Here is a 22,382-nt window from a genome sequence, read left to right on the forward strand (position 1 = left end):
TTATGATCAATAATGCAGATATGATACAATGTACACAACATATTGTTTCATTTACAGTTAAGCATTTGGCCACTACAGGTATTGTAGAGTGAAACATAGTGAAGTTTCCAGAGCCCTTCCCACGTCATCACACTGTACCTATGAGTTTTGTATGAGTCAGACATTGCAACTCCAAAGCACAACACAAATGCCATTAAACTAAAATGACAGTGGTTTACATGCAGAAAACCCATCATGCCAAAAGTCCCATCTGAGTCCCTGTGGCTGTAGTGCAGTGTTTCTTATACTATCTATGGTTAAAGACTAGGGATTTTGTTTTTAATATTTGATAACATTGTGAACTGATTATTTTGTCATAAAATGTAATAAAACTGAATAAAGCAGCTATAAAAATGAAATTAATAAAAGCCCAAATTGTTTGTTATTAAAGTCAATGCATAAAATTACCCTGTCAAATTGCTAGTAAAGTTTAGGGTTAAACTCTTAATTTCTGCTCTTGTCACAGACTAAACCAGTGGGCCACACTGAACAGCACTGCTCTAAGACAAAGAACTAGAAGCAATGAAACCATGTTAGCAAATCCCTCCCTTGATTTTTCTTTCTCATTTGTGTAACAGGAATGATCCTCAGGAAACAAGGCCATGGGAGGCACAGGCCCTGTGACAGGCTCTCAGGAGGGAGCTCCCCAGGTGGGTATGGAGCCACAGTGAGGCCACAGAACTAACAGGAGCTGAAAGAGGGACAAAGAAAAATGGCAAAAATGGTCTAAATATGTACAGAATGCAAGCTTGGTTATTCCATCAATGATTAGAATGGAGTTGCCTATCAAACCCACAAACATGGTATTAAACTAAACCCAGGGCAGTGGCTTATCTTGTGTAGACCCCGTTTCTTCATTGTTCTTTGCTCAGAAAGAGGAAAAAAAAAAAAAGAACCTACTACTTATTGCCTAATAAGCTCACTCCTATCTCCAAAGGAAAATCCCCCCTCTCATCATCTACCTCACCCCAAGATCTTTGTCCTCAGAAAACTCACCCCCTGCCTCCAGAGAAAGGAAAACAAGGGGCAGAGGGCAGGCTAGGCCCATTTTTATTGCAGAGCCTAGGCCTCTGAGTGTGATAATGCTTTCCTTGTCTACTTATTATGAAGATCAAGTAAGAAAAGGGAGTAAAAGTACTTTCAAAAATTTTAACTTGGCCAGGTATGGTAGCTTATGCCTTTCTTTAATCCCAGCACTCAGGAGGCCAAAGCACAAAGATCATGAGTTCAAGGCCAGCTTGGGCTATATAGTAAGACCTTGTCTGAAAAAATTAATATTGGGGTGGATTCTAATAACACCACAATGATCTCCAAGTCCCATCTTAATGTTTGACTTTTTGACAAGAGTTCTAAGTATAAGCAATAATTTTCATTCCTAATGTTCCCAAAACATTTAATATTTAAATAGTAAATTGAATGTTTAAAATATTTTGTCTACCTGAACTTGAATCCAGCACCACAGAAATCAATAAAAGCTATTTGTTAGCACAAGTCAGGCAATCTCTATTCCATTGCAAGACCTTTGGGCATTCTCATTCCTCATCCTGGAAGGTTTTTCTTTCCCCTTTCCTATACCTGATTAATCCCAACACTATCTTAGGTGTTGGCTGAAGGGACTCTTCAGAGCACCGGGAGAACTACAATTTGTATTTAGGAGGGGTCTGAAACAGAGGGAAAGCTAAACCAGGAAATGTACTCACATTTGCCTAGATTTTACCTTTATTGGGGATGACATGGGAGACAGCTGAAGCCTCAAGTCAGAATTTCCCCAGCCATCCTATCTAGTCTTCCAAAATTGGGATCTTTCCCAAAACTGTTTGGTTCTTTCATATCACTACTTACACTAGTTTTATTTACTATAACCTGTCACTCTTCGTGGTAGCTTGAAAGGATGGGGGCTTTTATTCATCACTGCATCCCAGTACCTAGAAAGTACTCAGTAAGTAACAGATATTTTTAAGTTGAATGATATAAAGTATGACAGAAGTTTTTTTGCAAGAACAATAGTGATCTATACTTAGACTCATCAGCTCGTGTTGTGGGCTAATCAGATACAAGACAGTTTGGGAAGGGAGATAGGGAAAGGTGAAGATCTTGCTCCAGAAGCCTTCCTCGTGAGAGTTTCTCCGGATGTTCCTTCCACAGCCAATGAAGTAAGACCAAAAGAGATGACCCAGATAAGGCCATAGATCTTGAAGCCTGGAGCCGATCATGTGAAAATACCAGCTCTAAAGCCAGTGCTTGGGGCTTCTTAAGGGGCCAAGAGCCCTGAGACATATGCCTAGGAAACAAAAAGCCAAAATAGCAACACTGCCTTAAGAACCAGAAGGAAAAATTCAGAAAGGGAGAATGTAGATTTGCATATCCCACTGATTATTATAGTAGAGAAGGAGTTAAAGGCGGCTTTATTCCAAGGACAAAAATACACCAATCAAGAAGAAAGCATCTCACACACACACATCATCATCACCACCACCATTGTCCCTAAGCTCTTTGATACTTCAACCTCCTCTTACAATTGGAACTCCTTCCTGTGGCTCATCATAATCAGATATTCCTCTCTCTCCCTCCCTCTATTTTCCCCATCTCAGCTAAAATGTTCCCTCCTCATAGAGCCTTCCCTGATTATCCAAGCTGGTATTTCAGTCTTGTTTTCCTTCATGGAACCCATGCCTGGCACGTAATAGACAATACATATGTCGAATTAATGAAAATATTCATTCTTTTTCTCATTCAAAGATTTAATCCAGGACACAATGTTAATCCCCAGTGGATGACTAATAAAAAGAAGACTAGAAAGCCTTGTGCATTAGAATGAAGACCTGAATAAAGACATTTAAGCCAGTTGCTGGTGGCTCACACCTGTAATCCCAGCTACTCAGGAGGCAGAGATCAGGAGGATCTCAGTACAAAGCCAGCCCCAGCAAACAATTCATAAGACCTGATCTCTGGAAAAAAAAATCACGCAAAAGGCGGGGGAGGCACCTGCCTAGTATGCATGAGACCCTAAATTCAACCCCAGTTCCGCCAAAAAAAAACAAACCCAAAAACCTTGACCCAAAGTAGGAACATCTGAACCCTACAGAAACCAGCTGACCAGCTAGTCATGACTTGGGGGGGCTTCAGCACAAATTACCCTTGCTTAAATTTTCTAAATCACCAACTTATGACAAGCATATTTATATTAGCCTCTTGGCATATAAACAGGGACTAGCATCCATTGGGTTACCTGGCAGGTAACTCATTCTTACATTTTTCATATTTTTAATAAGTTCCTCGTCTGTTGAAAAGTAGCGAGAAAGAAAATGGAAGGGGATGTCACTGCCTACTAGATGCCTATCAGCAATTTCCCCTTTTTATCTTTTTTAAAAATGTTCATCTTAGCTACCCTCTCTGGGCTTCAGGGGAGGTGGGCCCAGAACCATTGGTGGCCCTAAGTCATCGGTTTTCAATGAGTTGATTGATTTTGCCTCCCAAGGAATAGTCAGCAATTTCTAGAGAATTTTTCAGTTGCCGCTACTTCAGGCGAAGCACTGTTGTCATCTGGAAGGGAATGAGCAGGGATGCTGCTCATTATCCTACCATGCATGGTCTCCTTACAACAAAGAATTATCCCACGCAAAAATGTCCATAATGCCAAGATTGAGAAACCCTGCCCTAAGGTAAACAGTGTGGTCCAATCTCCTTGTTAATGATTGGCTCCAGTAAGGGTATGTGAGGTAGTTTAGTCAATAAAACTCAGAAAGAAGTCTGTGATTTTGCTGGAAAAAGTGTTTTTCTTACCTTTAAAAGGAGGCATTCTGGAGCAGGGATTGTAGCTCAGTTAAGTGTTTGCCTAGCATGCATGAGGCCCTGGATTTGGGAAAAAAAAAAAAAGAGGCATTCATTCCCTGTTGAAATATATTTCATACTTTTCTAAATATAATCCTATTTACCATCGATCACATAAACACAAAGAGAGAGAAAGACAGAGAGGGAGAGATGGAGATGCAGAGAAAGGGAGATGGAGAGACCCAGAGAGAAACTTGTAAGAGGAACCGGTTCCTTATCTGCTGCTCGATGTCTTTCATTGCATATTGTGGTGTCTGGAACCATGGCTGTTTGAAATCCTGAGAGACTAAGAGGAGTGAGCTGAAGAGATGTAACAGGAGTCAAAGCAGCAGGATAGGAGCTACCTGCATCCTGCTGACATCGCTGAACTCTGAGCTAACCAATCCGTGAGCCTGATGACAAAATGAATTCTGTTGCTATTTAAGTAATTCGTAGGGCTTTTAACTTTTTTGTGGCTGAAAACATCCTGATCGATGTATATTTTATGTTTTGTTTGATATGGTGATAGAAATTAAAATGGGGGAGACCCAGGCCTACGCCTTTGGGAGTGAACTCTACAACTGTCCAGTAATAAATTTTTTTTCTTTTTTGTGTTTCCAGAATAATTTTGAATTAATGGTTCCAGAGGTTGGTAAAATCAGAGGAAAAGAAAAAGCCTTTGCTTATTAACGCTTATGATTGTGTCTGTAAGTAAATGAGCAAGAACCCATGTGACATTTTGAAATCTTTAAGGACGTGACATTTCCCAGTAATTGAAATTGAATTCCAGGGAGCCTGCAGCGTTACATGAGACTAGCTGGTCTGCCCTCACTCTTCTTAAACTCTAGCACACCTACTTTATAGACACCAGCTACCGCAAAGGAGGAGCTGCCTGGCTAAAATAACCTAGTTATGTGAGCTTGCTAAAATGGTCCAGGGAATAGATTTTGCTCAGAGTTGAGTTCTTTGGAAAAGCCAGGAACTTCTAATGCAGTTTTAGAGTTTGCTGACATTTTCTTACCAGGCATAATGAAGCTTTTAATGTCAAGCCTTGCTTTCAGATACTAAATTCAAAAAGCGCAGAGCTCAGATATCAGCATTTTCTTACTCAAAAAAAAGGAAAAAGAAACATGATTGTATGAATTAGTATTGAACCAGAATTCAGGTTGCCTTCAGAGTTTTGCTTTGGAAATGTTTATGGTGCTTCCACTTTGTTTAGGGGGTGAAGGGGAAGGTACGGGGACTTGAACTCAGGATCTCATGCTTGCTAGGCAGGCACTCTATCACATAAGCCATTCTGCCAGCCCTAGCTTGTCTGAACTGCACCTCTATCTGTGCTCCATCTGTCACTCTTGCAGAAAATCCCACTGATGTTTCACACTTTGCCTCTTGCCTCTTCAGCAAGATGAAATCTGACAATAATCCATATGCGTATCATTAAAGAAGTAGTCCTTACTTGAGAAGTGGAGGCAGGAGGGTTGCAAGTTCACGACCAGTCTGGGACTGGTGGAATGAATCAAGTGGTGAGTGCTTGCCTAGCAAGCTTGAGACCCTAAATTCAATCCCCGATCATAATTTTTTTAAATGTACAGAATAATGACCTCATAAACTTACCGCAGTTATGGCATCTATTGCTCTCTGCTATGGTTTGGACATGGTTTGTCCTCAAAAGCTTCATGTATTGGCCACTTGACCCCCAGTGTAGCAATATTGAAAGGTGGCAGGACCCAATAAAATAAAGAAAAACAAAAGGAAACAAGGCAAGAGATAAGGCCTAATGGGAGGTGACTGGCTCATGACTGTCCCAAACAAGGAATTCTTGCTGTTCTTTCTGAGGGGTTAGCTCTCACAGGAGTGGAACAGTTCTCAGAGAGTGACTTGTTATTAAAAGAATGAGCCTGGCCTCTCACTTCCTCTCTTGCCACCTAAGTGCCCTCATATATGATCCCACCATATGATGCCATCCCTCAGCAAGGGGTCCCTCACCAGATGCAGTGCTATGCTGTTTGAGCCTTCTGTTGAGCCTTTCAGCCACTACAATTGTGACCCAAATTTTCCACCCAGCCCCCAGTATTTTACTATAGCAACAGAAAATGGACAAAGGCACTCCCCTTTGTCCACTTTCTCTAGTTCTCTTGTCTCAGAGCCAACATTTTCACTGTCACATTAGGTGCTCCTCAATGCCCCATTGCCTCAGTGACTTCTGCCATCTGTTACTTTCACTGCTGCTGCACTGCTAGCATTCTGTTTCCTTCTCTTTTCTGCCTCTGTCCCTCCTCTATCTCCCATATTTTGTTTACTTTCTTGCTAATACGCTTGATTTTTATAGTCACCATCACCGAGGAAGATGCATATCGCTCTGTATATGATACCATTTCCCTTCCCTATGGAAGCATAGGTTCAAATCCTCTCCCTGCCTCAGCTTGTTCCTCCCTTCCCTGCTGTGTGGGGGCTACTTTTGCAAGTGCATGCATTTCTTTTTTACATTGCCAGTACTGCCAAAGCTCTAGCTCTCAGTCCTCTGAATAAAATGAATGTGTGATTAATTTGTGTGGGTACTAGATCCATTCTTAAGTTCATTAAATACGTCTCTAAATGTCCTAAATATGTTTTCACATCTGTGCCATTATGAGCATTGGCACACTCAAGTTCTAATTTTCTGCTTTCAGGAGGAAGTAGTGTTCTGATAATAAAAACCCTGTTGGAACATCACAAAGGAAAAAAATGTTAAGCTCCAAAATGACTGGCTAAGCTGGCCTTCCCTCAAGAGGCTATGCAAAGTGTAAAATGAGTAAAATGGTACTCGTCACCTCTTCCATGTCAGTCATTGCTCTGCACACGGCACCCAGAGAAGAAGTAACACAGTGGTTTAGACAACAGCTCCCCTCCACCTTCTGCAGCATCACTGCCCGGTGACTTCTTCCCTGACTCCCTGAACAAATCAGTTGTGCTCAGGGTCTGTGATCTCATGATGCTTTGTTTCCACTTTTGCTGTTACGTATAACACATGTCTGTGGGGCTCATCTTTGTACAGAGCACCTGCTCTCCCTTTGTGAGCTGTGGTGAATCTGTAAGTGGATGAATGATGAAAGAGGACAATTGCATTTACTACGTCAAACTATGCAGAGGTAAAGATACTTCATTAAGTGCCACATTTGTTGATTTTACATAGATGGAACAAAATTAAAGCGTATGACCCTCCTGAAAGGGCATCGGTTTGTGATCCTCCCCTGAGTAGTTCACTGGACTTTATTTCCAGAATGTTACCACAGTGTGTCTTGTTGGCCTTTCCCAAGGCTCACGTGGCTCTTGGTGCCTTTTCATAGCTAACACTTCTTACACGTTTTCTCCAGAGAGTCTGACGCCAAATGGTATCAAGTGGACCTTAGTACCATGGATGAGATTATAATTTGCACATTGTTGTCAAAGATAAATTATGTGAAGTCAATTTAAAAATCACTAAGTTACATTTTAATGAGTTCGTGGCAAGGGATGTTTTAAAAGCACAATTTAATATTCGTGTAGGCAGCAACTGAACCAGACAGTTTTAAATCTCCTTCCAGTCTGAGCTCCTCTCCTGCTTGTTCCCTGTCATTCTCATATAACTGAAATCCACAGCAAAGCTGACAAGTACCTAATTGTTTTAATAAGCCATTTTCCAATACTAAAGAAAACATAAGCTGGGTGCCAGTGGCTCACACCTATAATCCTAGCTACTCAGAAGACAGGGATCAGGAGGATCACAGTTCAAAGCCAGCCTAGGCAAATATATCTTGAGACCCTATCTCGAAAATATCCAAAAGAAAACAGGGCTGGCGGAGTGGCTCAAGTGTAGAGCACCAACCTACAAGTGTGAAGCCCTGAGTTCAAACCTCAGTACTGCCATATGCATATATATATATATATATATATACAATTTTACATATGTTTATAATGCATATATATGTATATATATATATATAATTTCCTTTATCATGTGCCCCTAGTTAGTTACTGGGGGAAAAGAATGAACAAGGAGGATCTGGACAGACAGAATGGAAGACTACATGAGAAATCAGGTATGGTAGTGCACACCTATAATTCCAGCAACAGGAAACAGGAGGATCACCAGTTCAACCCAGCCTGGGGAAAGTTAAGGAGACCCCACTCGAAAACGAAATAAAAACAAAAGGGCTGGGGCCATAGCTCAAGTGGCTGAGTGCTTGCCTAGCCCACACAAAGCCCAGGGTTTGCACCCTAGTACTGTGTACAAACACATGCACAAAGATGACAACATCAGAATATGTGCATACAATGAAACAAGAAAGCACAGTTAGTACTGGTGGAGGGCCTCAAGTGGTAGAGCACCTGCCCAACAAATGTGAGGCCCTGAGATCAAATCCTAATACGAGAGAAACTTTCAATCTTTTTTTTTTTTTGGCAGCACAGAGTTTAAACTCAGTCCACGTGAAGCCACTCCACCAGCCCAGCTACATGCCAACAAAACACGTGAATACACACAATTCTAAGATATAGGGAAGCTACAATTATAATAGAAGTATAAAGATGTAGGTGGAAAAGATCTACAAGGACTTCAGAATAAAAGTTACCCCCAGGAACAATGGGAGCAGAGAGGTCTAAACTGGAGCACAAAGGAGGACATCAATTGTATCTATATCATCTTTCTTCTTTTTTTCGTTGTCAGTACTGGGTTTGATCTCAGGGCCTCGTGCTTGCTAGGCAGGTGTTCTAGCACTAGAGTCACACCCCTAGCCCTTTTTTACTTTAGGTATTTTTCAAGTAGGGTCTCAAATTTTTGTTCAGTAGGCCTCGGACTGTGCCTTCTATGTAGCTGGGATTATAAGTGTGCCCCACCACTCCACTCCCGGCTTGTTGATTGAGCTGGGATCACTAGCTTTTACCCTGGCTGGCCTCCAGCTGCCAACCTGTTGGTCTCCATCTCCCAAGTAGCTAGAAATTATACGCATGAGTCACCATGCACAGTTAACATCTTAAGTAAGGAAATACTTGAACCCAATATAGCTTATTAACATTTTTAAAATCTAAGTGATAAATGCATGGATATTTGTCAAGTTACTCTGAATCTTTTTTGTATCTGCAATATGTCTTGTAAATGTAACAAGCAAATGGGAAATTTTTACTTGAAATGTTTAGGAGAGGTTGGATGTGAAAAGAACCCTGTTAGTAATACTGACATGAAGCAAAAAATGTTAAATTCATTCTTATTTTCTCTTATCCAAAAGCACTCATGAAACCCAGACTACCAGCTAAACATAAAAATCTTACTGTCTGAAACAAATAATTTGGGCTGTAGCTATGGCTCAAGAGGTAGAGCAAACCTCCTAGCAAGCACAAGGCCCTGAGTTCAAACTTCAGTACTACAATAAATAACTAGAATAGAATAAAATAAATACATAAAATAGATTATTCTTCGTTAGGTGGAGGAAATGAAGCTAAGATTCCTGTCTGGGTTTATCCTGGCCTTTCTGCTCTAATTCCACTAAAAAGATAATAACAAATTCCAGGCATTAATAAGCCACCTGGAATTTGAACTCTAGAGGCAAATGCTTCTGTAACATAGTAAAGAGCATACACACAACTGGCAATGTGACAGAATATCAAAGCTTTAGCTGGGCACTGGTGGCTCGTGCCTGTAATCCTAGCTACTCAGGAGATAGATCAGGTGGACCTGACCTATCAGGTACGAAACTAGACCCAAGCAAATAGTTCATGAGACTCTACCTCGAAGAAAAACCATCACAAAAACAGGGCTGGCCGAGTGGCTCAAGTTGTAAGAGAGCCTCCCCAGCAAGTGTTAGGTCCTGAGTTCAACCCCAGTGCTGCCAAAGGAAAAAAAGAAAAAGAAAGTAGAAAAATTCTTTTTTGGGGGTGCTAGAGATTAAACTGAAGGCCTTGCACATTCGTAGACCATTGCTCTACCTCTGAGCTACACCCCCAGCCTCCAAAGTTATTTTCTCACTCTTAAATCATCCTCCTATCCGTTTTCCTTCGGGTTGGTTCCATACCTTCTGGAATTGTCTGCAAATAATGCACAGAAATGCACAGCTGACCTTTTACAAAGCAGTACCGCAAAATAATCAAACACAGAGGAGGAGCCAGAGAGCCAAGAAACACAAAAGGATGAACCCACTCCACTCCATCCTGGGTCTGTTTTGGTGGGACTGGGGTTTGAACTCAGGGCTTCACACTTGCAAAGTAGTTGCTGTATTGCTTGAGCCATGCCTCCATCCAAGATCTTTTTGGAGATATAGCAAAGGCGTTGTGTCGGCCACCATACCAAATGTCAAATTCTTGACCTCTGCTTCACTGCAAAATAAGATTGTCGTGCTAATGAAGCCTCAGCGAGCTCTCAACAAGACACTGATAATTATCCAAATTTTTTATTTTTGCCTAAAAGGTTTCAAAGTCTGATGGAAACTGATTGAGTTCATGCTACAGTCTTAGGGCTCTGTTCTCTGCTGTAAGAACAAGGGTGTGCGGATAAAGTGACTCTTGGGGACTCAGGATGGCTCTGCAGGGAAGCTCCGAGAGCATTACATTGCCTGCTTTGTGGTGTACATACTCCCCTTAAGGTCAATGTCAAGCTACTCATATGAAGACAACGTGGAATTGGGAAGAGATGTGTCTAACCAGCTCTCATTGCACACTGCAGTTAGGAACTTTTGATGAGGAATTTACAGTAAGGGGTTAGAAAGCAATGTATCCTGTTCTTGGGCTTTTCTGCCCTTCTATAACAACTGACCCCTGACAGGAGGATCAGGAAGGACCACCTGGACCAGCGGCTCCCAGTTCAGTTGGCAAGTGGATCCTCAGTGTCTATCATCCTGAGGAGCACTAGGACAAATTCTCTCCTGTTCCTATAGGAGAGCCACATGAAGATGGGATTGGCTGAGGGAGGGATCCTTTCTCTTACGCCTCGCCTGTCTGGAGGTAGCATGTGAGCCGTTCTGGACACTGGACCCCAGACCTCCATGGCATTCGAGTTGGATATTCCTTCTTCCTTGTGATCTGGTCATCCAGCACATTCCCAAGCGATTCTTCTCAGGCCTCTAAGAACGCATTTGGATTGTCAGGAACTTAAGAATCCCTTTCCAAACACCTAAAATGTATGCATTTTTCTCTCTTTAAATTATTAAGATTTCTCTCAGCCCAAAGAACTCTCAACTGATGATCATGAAGCTTCTTTTATAGGGAACAAATTAGCCTTGATAATGCCAGCAGTTCTTTTCAATTGTCTGAAAGAATTTTGGTTTTGATGTTACAGTGGTTTAGATCTTCACATCTGCACTGGAAAGATTCTGATCTCTATTCATAGGTGAATTACCTCTAAATTGTTGTTGGTTTTTTGTTTGCTTGTTTTGGTGAAAATTCATTTCTTTTCCTTGGTGCAATTTTGACTTTCTTTTGTGTGTGTGTGGCACCAGGGTTTGAACTCAGGGCCTCATACTTGCTAGGCAGGCACTCTACCACTTGAGCCACTCAACCAGCCCTTCTTGATGCAATTTTAAAACAACTCAAAGTTTCTGCCAGTTTTTGTTCTCTCCCATCCTGGTTTTTTGTTTGTTGTTTGTTTTGTTTTAATAATTGCAGTGACAATCTTACTCATTTGGAGGCTCTTAACATAGTCATTAAGTATACCAATTAATTTACCTTTATCAGTTAATTTTTTTTCTCAGTACTGGGGTTTGGACTCAGGGCTTCCTGCTTGCTAGGCAGGCACTCTACTACTTGAGCCATTCCCTGTGTCAGTTAATTTACTATACATTCTTCATGTATCTTTCAACAAGTAATTCTGCTATATTAATCTATTTTTTCACTCTCCTCTGGGGTATCCAGTTCTCTGTTTTTATAATTTCTTTAATTTAATTTTTGGGAGAGGGCACAGTCTTGCTGTGTAACTCAGGCTGCCCTCACCCTCAGGTTCCTCCTGCCTCAGGGCCCTGGTGTGGGATACACACACTTGGCAGGTGCCACGGTGCATGGCCTGCTGTGGATGTTTTCTCCCCAGGAGCAGCACCCTACATTCCCACCTTAGCACACTTTCACCCAGAGACTGCTTCCAGCTGTTTTTATGGCTTAGAACTTGTCCCATTTGTAGTTCAGCATCTCGGACCCTTTTTTCTGTTGGGTAAGTTCACTCACTCTTCCATCCCATCCTTCACCTTCTTGGGTGCTCAGCTTTGTGCCTTCTTGAAAATCAGAATTTTCCACCCAAGCTTCTTTTAGAACTTCTGAAGTTGTTTTCACTCTTGTCATGTATTTTTGAAAGCTGTTTTGGTTGCAGCTACTTGAAATCTTATGTAGGGTGCATTTTTTTTTTGGCATGTTTTCAGTTTATTTTTTGTTTTGTTTTTGTGGTTGTTCTGGTTTTTGGTGGTATTGGGATTTTTAACTCAGCGCCTCATGCTTCCTAGGCAGGCACTCTACCACTTGAGCCACTCTACCAGCCTGAAATCTTATGTTTTGATGTAGCTTCTAAAGACTGAACCTTTCTTATAGTGACCATTGTCAGTTCACATAGACAGTAACAATTACCAATGTTAATAACAACCTCTGATTTTGATGGTTGTATCGTGATTATATAGGAGAGTGTCTTAATATACCCCGCAAAAGCATTTGGGAGTGGTTGACAAGTTATTCCAAATGGTTTAAGATTTTTAAAAGTTTTCTGTGTTGTACTTGCAACTTATCTGTGTTTCAGTTTTCTTTAATTTTACTTTTGGAGTTGTTTTTAGGTTCACAATAAAATTAAGCAAAAAGTACAGTTTCCGTACACCCCCTGTCCATACACATATAGCCTACCTGTTATGGACACCCCATACCACAGTGGTACATTGGTTACAACTTATGAGTGTACACTTATATCATTATCATCTAAAGTTCATAGTTTACTTTATGGTTCATTCTTGGTTTTTGCACCTTCTCCAAATATGGACACATGTTCTATGCAGCATTGTGGTATTGTATAGAATGTTTTCACAGCCCTAAACTTCCTGTGTCCTGCCTAGTCATCCTCTCCCCCGACCCCCTGCCCAATCGCTGGTAACCACTAATCACAAGTTCAAGGCCAGCCTGAGTTACACAGTGAGACCCTATCTCCAAACAAAATACCAAACAAACAAAAAGTGTATTTCAAGAATGTGCAGTCCAGACGCTGGCAGTGAAAGCATTATTTTCAAATGATTCCTGCATGCAGTGATGAAATGTTTAATGGCACAGAAGACCCTCAGGTGCTGCTGTTCAGAATGATAATTTTGGGGGGGCACCACTACTGAATGGAGCACTCCCCACAAGGCAGGAGTGTTTGGGCTACCTGAGCATCGACTCAGTCTAGAACCTAGTCCTGCAGCCATCAGAAGCCCAGGCCTTGTCCAGATCAATGAGTAGCTCCATCTTGTTGACAATGAAACTGGAGTGATCCCCAGAGATTGATTGATTTTAGTTGATTTTAAGCGAGTAAGAGTGATTTGGTCTTGCTTATGTGGCTGATCTGGCCTGGGCTGAGTTGCTCTAACTAATCTTGGTTAGGCTTGCTCATGTGTCTTGGGCTCAGCTGATGTAAGCTGGGATGTGATAGCTCAAGTTCAAAGTATTTCTGGGGCAGCTGGGAGTCAGTTGAGTAGGCTGACCCCAACTGTGCACCAGCTCTCCCCTCCTCCTAGAACAACGGGAAAAGCCAGTCATGTTTTCCATTGGTCATAAGGTCATAGAGGAGAGAAGAAAGCCTTTGGAGGGTAGTTATCCAGTTTGTACTTTTCATTAATTATTATTAGTTGTACACATTTGTGGGGTATAATGTGATCATTTAATACATGCACACAGTTCCTATTTGTATTTTGAAATTTTTATAGCTGTACGATGTCAGAAACCATTCTAGTGGCCTTTTCTCTCCAAGAAGTCCTCAGGAAAAGGAAAGGTGTGTGACCTGAGACGTGGATGTCCGTTTCTTCTTTTGTCCTAGGCTTCAATCCATCAGCGCCAGAACCGTATCATCTTTGCCAAAATCTGTACCTGCAACATACCTGCCCTGCATTCTCCCTTTTACTCTGTATAACTCCATTTTGAAACAAGAGCTTGAATCTAATTCGTAGAATCTCTTAGGGTGCAGACACCCTAAGAGAAAGGAAAGGTGGGGAAAGAAGTTTGGGGTTCTCTATTGAGAAGACAAGATTTCTCCTGTGTGGAGCCATGATAGATAATAGGAAGAGACCATTTGGAAGATTTTGGGTAGCCACGAATGCAGATTTTCATTGTATTCATCATAATTATCTCATGTGATCTGGCAACTCAGGACCTAACTGCTCAGCTATAGACTGAGCACCAAGAAAATCAAAACTCTTTGAAGGTTCCCTACCTCTGCTTAGCCTCCTCTCTGTGGGGAAATTCAGGCTGGCTATTTAGCCAGAGCTGCCTCAAAAGAGAACAATTACTACACTTATGGCAGGGACTTTATGCTCAGTAGTGCAGAGCTCCCCAGGCACACTACCAACTGTGACAAAAGATGTGGAGTCTCATTGGTGCAGATTGGATTCATCACAAATTTCCTGGAGGCGTGATCAAGCAGTAGAGTGCCCACTTTGCAAATGTGAAGTCCTGAGTTCAAGCCCTGATTCCACCAAAAGGCAACATAACAATAAGCATTCCAGATGGAGTATTTTAGTCTTACCTACAGATCATGAAAAATGGTGGAGATCCATAGCACCCTCATAAACTACATATTGTTATCAGAACAAAAAGTACAAAAAGATGTTCATATTGAGAAGAAGACACAATAAAGATGCCTGGACCACAAAAATACACATACTCCTCAAATTCACAAGAATATCCGTTGAAGGACTAGGGGTGTGACACAAGTGAGCACTTGCCTAGCAAGAACATAGGTCTGAGTTCAAACTCAGTACTACCCCCACGTCCAAAATCCTTTCAGTGAATGTAAAACTGCAAATGGTTAAACTTTGATAAGAATCTAGGCTCTGAAACTTCCATCAGAATCTTCCATCAGAAGAGAACACGTCTAGCGCATGCTTAAGAGCACTGGTGAATTTGTAGTGCCATGGTATCTAAAGCCTGAGGAACAGGAGCAGAGCCCTGTGCCACAGCAGCTTCCTGCTAAAAAATGCAAATCATGGGCTGACAAAGTGGCTCAAGGGGTAGAACACCTGCCTGGCAAGTGTGAAGCCCTGAGTTCAAACTCCAGTACTGAAAAAAATGCAAATAATTTTTACTTCAAGTTGATTATAAAGTACTTTCATGAAAATATATTTTAAGTCCCATTTCACAGACTTAAAAAAAAACTTTGAGTTGGCCTATAGAACTCTACTAGAGACTGAGTGGCCCAATTTACTCCCCTTTCAGAGAATCTGAAAGTGAGGGAGTAGCAGCTAACAGAAAAAGTTGGGTTCCAGAAATAGAAGACAGGCTAAGAATACAGAGTAGAGAGCCAAAGTTATCTGCTTAGAGGCGGTATTTACACAACTGTCGTGTCAGTAGACTTCCACACTATCTGGATTCTAGCTTTTTATGGAGCCTTCACAGAACTCCCATCACATAAAATGGCCTGAACTCATATCTGCTTCTGCAATCTGGAAAAGTCCAACCCATTGCACCCTCGACAAATGATGAAATGCAACACAGGGTAGGCAATTCTAAGTGTCCATAGGTTGTCCATTGGATTTGAGCTCCTAGAAGGACCCAGTTCCAGTTAACTTGCGTATCATCCCAAAGATGTAGTACTTATGGGAAGTACTCAGGAGATGCTTGTTGACAGTTGAAATGAGGGCACTAAGTGCTATGGTATCCAGAGTGTGGAACAACCACTATTATAAGCTCAGTGTGAAATGTATTCTGGTTGTCCTCCCACCCCGGCTCCATCGTCTGTTCTTTCTCTGGCCTCCTCTGTCCCTTAAAAAGATGATATCCAAGGAGGACCTCATGCTCGGTGCTCCCTTATCCTGTGGTTTCCTACTGGGAATGGCCAAAGAGGAGCATGACCCCTGCTAATGGGAGGAAGGAGACAGATGGGAATTTATTTCCCTCCACTGTGCATGCTTCTGACAGGGGTTGTGCTACTCCACGGCCATAGCTACTGTGGGGAGTCTCTCCATGGCTCCAGCTCCCCAGGTCTCTGGTGTCACTGCTTCCTTCCCGTGTCTCTTCAGGCCTGCAATAGCAATAGTTTCCAGCTTTTGCTAATCGCTGGGTAGTTCACAGTCTTTGTTGGATCCCTTATTCCTATTCACTATTTTCCTCTGAACATAGTGTCTTCATTAAACTCTTCCATGCAACCATTAAGTGTGTCATCCATTTCTTGCCAGGATCTTGACTGATACATTGTATTCACATTCTAGAAAGAAGAGCTAGTTCTGTACTTCTCCTTACTGCTTGACCTTTTAAGTGGGTCATGTTCACAGGGTCTGAAAGGAGGCACAATGCAGCCTTGTACTTCTAGCATTGCAGATGCAGGGCGTGACTCCTCTATCAGCCTCTACTCCCCCAAGTTCTCCCACTGAGGCCAGATTTCAACCTCTGTCTCTTCCCTACGGCTAGATTCCCTCTCTTTTTAAATCTTTTCTGGGGCTAGTGAAATGGCTCAAGTGGTAGATCGCCTGCCTAACAAGTTTGACATTCTGAATTCATACCACAATCAAGAAAGAAAAAAAAAAAATCTCCCTTTCTCCCGACTCCAAGGATCCATGCTTCTTGTACCAACTGTCAGTCTTCCAACATAACCTGGTTCCTTCAATCTGGAGGATCAAGGTGGAAGACGGGAAAAAAAAAAAAAAAAGGTATCCTAGGTGGTTTTCCCTCAGGTTGTGGCATCTGTAGCCTGAAGGTGTTTCCTACACTGGTGGAAGGTTTGCTATAGGCTGACCTAATAAGCATCTGATTCTGGGAAAAGGAAGAATGTGGAGGGGACTCTATCCTACCGCCTTAGAAACTACTTCTTTGAGAAAAATCGAACTTCAGTTTAGTTTTGTGTGTGTGTGTGTGTGTGTGTGTGTGTGTGTGTGTTGTTGTTGGGGCTTGAACTCAGGGCCTACACCTTGAGCCACTCCACCAACCCTTTTTTTTAATTTATTATTTTATTTTATTATTCATATGTGCATACAAGACTTGGGTCATTTCTCCCCCTGCCCCCACCCCCTCCCTTACCACCCACTCCGCCCCCTCCCTCTCCCCCCACCCCCTCAATACCCAGCAGAAACTATTTTGCCCTTATTTCTAATTTTGTTGTAGAGAGAGTATAAGCAATAATAGGAAGGAACAAGGGTTTTTGCTGTTTGAGATAAGGATAGCTATAGTGTGAGAGTCCTCTCATTGCTTTCCTGTACATAGGTGTTACTTTCTAAATTAATTTTTCTTGAACTGACCTTTTCTTTAGTTCCTGATCCCCTTCTCCTATTGGCCTCTGTCGCCTTAAAGTTTCTGCATTAGTTTCTCTGCATTGAGGGCAACAAATGCTATCTTGTTTTTTGGGTGTCTTACCTATCCTCTACCTCCCTTTGTGCTCTCAGTTTATCATGTGATCAAAGTCCAATCCCCTTGTTGTGTTTGCCCTTGATCTAAAGTCCACATAGGAGGGAGAACATATGGTTTCCACCAACCCTTTTTAGTGATGGATTTTTTTCAAGATATTTGGCCAGGCTGGCTTCAAACTGCTATTCTCCTGATCTCTGCCTCCTGAGAAGCTAGGATTACAGGCATGAGCTCTGGTGTCTGGCTTCTTCTCCCTTCCTTCCTTCCTTCCTTCCTTCCTTCCTTTCTTCTTTCTTTCTTTCTTTCTTTCTCTCACTCTCTCTTTTTTAGGTTGTACTGGGGTTTGAACTCAGGGCTTTGCACTTGCTTAGCTTTGAAGAAGAGATAAGATTAAATAAGGACTAGTGGAGTGGCTCAAGTGTTAGAGCACCTGCCAAGCAAGCATGAGGCCTTAGTTCTAACCCCAGTTTCACCAAAAAAAAAAAAAAAAAGACTAAATAATGTGTAAGAAGAAAGAGGACATTTTAGAAAGCAGGGAAGCAGATGGAAAGTGCAAGAAGATGGGAATGTGGTATTTGGGAAGACATGAGTACATCGTGTTGGATGATGTAAGAAGGAGAGGAAGATGGATTGGAGAGCTGAGTAAACCACCTATTTGGGAGGTCACACATGCCAGGATAAGGGTTTTAAAGGAGACTTGAAAGGTTCTTAGCAAGGCAGAATTTCAGAATTCACAAATTAAGAGCACTGAAAGGGAAGAAAGAATAGGTTAGAAATAAATGCAATTACCTAGATGTGACATTGTGAAGGGTGGTCCTTGAAAACATTGCAAAAGAAGAAACTACACATTAGTTACAGCAAAATGTGGTAGGAAGAAGAAAGTAGAAGGTAGGATCAGTGCAGTGTTCTGAGATGGAGAGACTGAGCATGATGTTCTTAGGCAAGAACAAAAGACTTCTTACAGAGAGATGTGGTTTGGGATGAAAGATCTTTAGGTCGGAGACCTAAATTGGATGGAAGGTACAGGAGTGAGCAGTACCTCTAAGAAAGATTACACATTAAATCAAGGGGTCAATAACGAAGTATTGCCATTTGTAACAACATGGACCAATTAGGAGGACAGTAAGTGAAATAAGCCAGTCCCAGGAAAACAAATACCACACAATCTCACTGTGATATAGAATCTTAACAAAAAGTCAAACTCAGAAGCAGAGAGTAGAAAGTGAATAGCAGGGGCTGAGACTGGAGGAGGACTGGGAAGATGTTAGTCAAAAGACAGAAAAATTTGAGTTAGATAAGAGGAGAATATCCAAGAGATCCATTGTATAACATAGTGACTGTAGTTAGTAACAGTGTGTTGCATGCTTGGAAATTGCTGAGAGTGGAGTTGCAGTGTTCTCACCACAAAAATATATGTATGTGAAATAGTACATCTGTTAATATCTCACTTCGGAACATCATGTTATATACCATAAATATGTACAATTTTGTCAATTAAAGAAATTAAATTTAAAAATAAGGTTAAAATAACAACAAACTAATCCTTTATACATGCCCACTTTTCCAGAGCTAGAGGAGAAAACAGAGCCATGAAGGGATCACTACAGAATTGGGCAAAGAAAAAAACAGGTAGCATAAGAAATCCAAAAAGGAAATCTAATACTCCCATCCGTAAGCGTGTAATAGATTTTGTGTATTCTTTTTCCAAGGAAGGAAGGAAGGGAGGGAGGGAGGAAGGAAGGAAGGAAGAAAGGAAGGAAGGAAAAAAAGGAGAGAGGGAGAGAGGAAGGGAGGGAGGGAAGAAGGAAGGAAGGAAAGAAGGAAGGAAGGAAAAAGGGCAAGAGGGAGGGAAGAAGGAAGGAAGGAAGGGAGAAATGCACGAAGGAGCTAGTTTCCAGAAAGGCTAATATTCACATTGGAATTTCAAAACATCCACTTCAGCCTATCCAAAATGACTCTTCAAGGTTTTGAAAATAAAGTTAGACAATACAGCAGTGAAGTAAAGAGTGTGAAAAAGTTATTAAATTGGGACCACTTGTCAAGAAAAAAACTTCTCTGAGGCCAGGCGCAGTGTCTCACACCTATAACCTCAGCTAACTGGGAGGCAGAAATTAAGAGGATAGAGGCTTGAGGCCAGATTGGGCAAAAAGTTATCAAGACCCCATCTGAATCAACAAGATAGATGTGGTGGTGCATGCTTGTGATCCCAGTGATACTTAGGAGGGATGCTTAGGAGTATCATGGCCTGTGGCCAGCCCTGGGCATAAACTAGAGCCGCTACCTAAGAAAAAAAAAGAACCGGAGGAGTGGGTCAAGTGGCAGAGCACCTGCTTAGGATTTTACAATATGTCCAGGCTAGCTTCAAACTCTTTGGTTCAATAGATCTTCCTGCCTCAGCCTCTCAGGCAGCTGGACTAAAGGCCTGTACCACTGTATCTGGCTTGATGTATATTATTGAACGCTGATATAACTCTGAAGTCATTGCAAAGTAATTCAGTTAAGTGTGTTTGGATGCATTTAACAGAAAACCCAATGGAAATAAGCTTCAATAATATTGCTGAATGTTTGTTGGCTCACTTTCCTGAAAAGGCCACAAGTTCTGTAGGCTTTAGAGTTGGTCCAATCTGAGGGAAATAACCCACAAGTCTCTTGGTCCCATCTTTCTCCACCAGCCAGCTGTATCCTCGGCCTGGTTTCTCTAAAAGTGTCAGGTGTCCGTGTTTTCATTTGATACTGTATTCTTCCTTGAGGTAAGGGTGCCTCTACCAAACTTACGTCAATTACTTACGTCAATAAGAATCTAACCTGGGGTCAGGGAAGCCATACATTGATTGTCTTAGGTACTCATTGAACCAATCGCTCCCATCACGATGAAATTATCTAGAATGGCCCTAAGTCAAAGGCTGCCTCTAGATGTGAGGTGTGTGGTCAGTTTCACTCACCTGTCATACTGGTTGGTAGTGAGAGAAGGTGTAAATGAAGGTTGAAAAATAAAGAGAATCCACAGAAGGATATTCAACGTTTTCATGAGGATGTGATTGGGAAGTCAAAACATCAGTGCTTAAACAAAGTCGTTCTTTCTCCTAAAAGTCTACACTTTTAAAGTACAGAATTGGTACCAAACTCTCTCTGTTGTCATTTGGAGCCCAGAATCTCCTTCTAGCTCCTGATCCTGATGGCATTCCTAGGGCACAGTCCTAGTCCTCATTATCCACGGAGGGTCTCTGCTCCAGGCATCAGGGTCACATTGAAAGGAAGGGTCCCAATAGCTGTTAGTCATCACACCTTTGTCATGTGGTCACGCCAACCTTATTGTAAGTATTCTAGGAAGCAAAGCTTTATTCTGGAGTAGTCTTTTTCCTGGCTAAATATCTTATTACTGTGAAATGAGGGGGAAATAAAGTTTAGAGAATAACAGGCACTTTCTGCTACGCTGAAGAAATGAGATTTATTGGAGTTGATTGAATGATGTCAGGCAAGGTGACATGATTAGTGAATTACTTGGGAAAGTGGTTACTCACTTGTCATCCAGCAAACGAGAGGGAGGTGACATAACAGAAAAATTCCAACTTCAAGGAATGAAGTAATGAAAAAGGGAACAGAAAGATAGGAGTTAAGATAACTGTGTTTTCATTCCATTTCTAATAGTGGGGCCATCTGTACCAAGTTGCATAAGCTTAATAAGCTTGTGACCTATCTATAAAATGGAGATAAAAAAATATCTCTTACTCCACAGAGCTAGGCAAGATGACTTGAGTTGAGCTGTAAGTGCTTTGTGAGCAGCAATGCTCATACAGATCAAAGCTATTGTTATTAATAATGAAGTTTATAAGATGTGGTGAATGTGTCAGGAATACATTAATAGAGTGGAAAGTGAGATCTGAGAATTCCATTGTCTTCCTAAGATTGTTCTTTTAACACAATTGATATTTGTGGTTAATTGAATCAAAACTTTCCTTGTCATTTTTTCCCAGTCAATCAGATCTCATTTGTCAAATTACTCAGGTGAGCAATATTCTCACTGGGCCCATAACAAACCCATGAACACAAGACCAGAAATTCCATATTCCAAAATTTCTGTTCTATTTATAGCATTAATTTCTAAAGTAAAATACATTTCTCAAAAGTAGAATGCAATTGAATAATTGTAGTCCTAAATTTCACTTCTAATGTCCTCTTTTGGGTAAGGATTGGGACTGGGGTTTGACTCAGGGTTTCGTGCTTGTGAAGTAGGCACGCTACCTCTTGTGCCATACCTCCAATCCATTTTGCTCTGGTTATTTTGGAGATGTAGGTCTCATGATCTATTTTCCCCTCGCTGCCCTTAAACCTCGATCCTCCCAATTTCAGCCTCCCAAGTGGCTAGGATTACAGATGTGAGCCACCAACACCCAGCTTCATCTGCAGTCTCTCTGACATAAAGAGTGGGAATTAGTTGAAAGAAAATGTCTCATCTGCTCTGCACAGTGCAACTGACCAGCTGTACTAGGAAGAGCAATTGGCCTCATTCCCACTCTGCAGTGGCTCAGTGAGGGTCTTGTCTGCAAGGCACATTAACTGAGTGTATTAAGACAATGGGAGCCAGGGTTCTCCTTGTCTGAGAAGGGAGGTGACAACAAGGAAGAGGAGAAAAGAAACCTGGAAGCTGTAATCTCCTGGTAGAGATGAGCACATCAACTACCCAGATAAAAGCCTCTGAGAACCTTCACAGAAAAGATGAGAGATCATTGGAGAAATGCCTCATTCCAGGGCTGGGACAGGAGGATCGCAAGTTCAAGGTCAACTGGGGCTACATAGCAAGACCTTGTCTCAAAAAGAAACAACAGGAGTCTCTACTCCCATTTCCCGCATGTGGGGCAGGAAATGTTTCTCATTTTTCCCCCCATTCCTCCCCACTTTTATCCTCTTATACTAAATGTCGTTGCTAATAACTTTACTATTACTTTTACCGTAAAAAAAGAAACAACAAAAAACTGACAAAATGTTCCTGCAACATCCTATTTTGAGTGAAAGTAAGAAAACACAGTACTCAAAGA

At 41.7% G+C, this 22,382-nt stretch overlaps 1 pseudogene; it reads left to right on the forward strand.

The window, feature by feature from the left end:
- The first annotated feature begins 4,043 nt into the window (after positions 1–4,043).
- Positions 4,044–22,382, forward strand: part of LOC141421565 (zinc finger protein DPF3-like) — a 116,063-nt pseudogene continuing 97,724 nt past the window's right edge.

The sequence above is a fragment of the Castor canadensis genome, chromosome 3 (assembly GCF_047511655.1).
Source record: "Castor canadensis chromosome 3, mCasCan1.hap1v2, whole genome shotgun sequence".
In the NCBI taxonomy this organism is placed as follows: domain Eukaryota; kingdom Metazoa; phylum Chordata; class Mammalia; order Rodentia; family Castoridae; genus Castor; species Castor canadensis.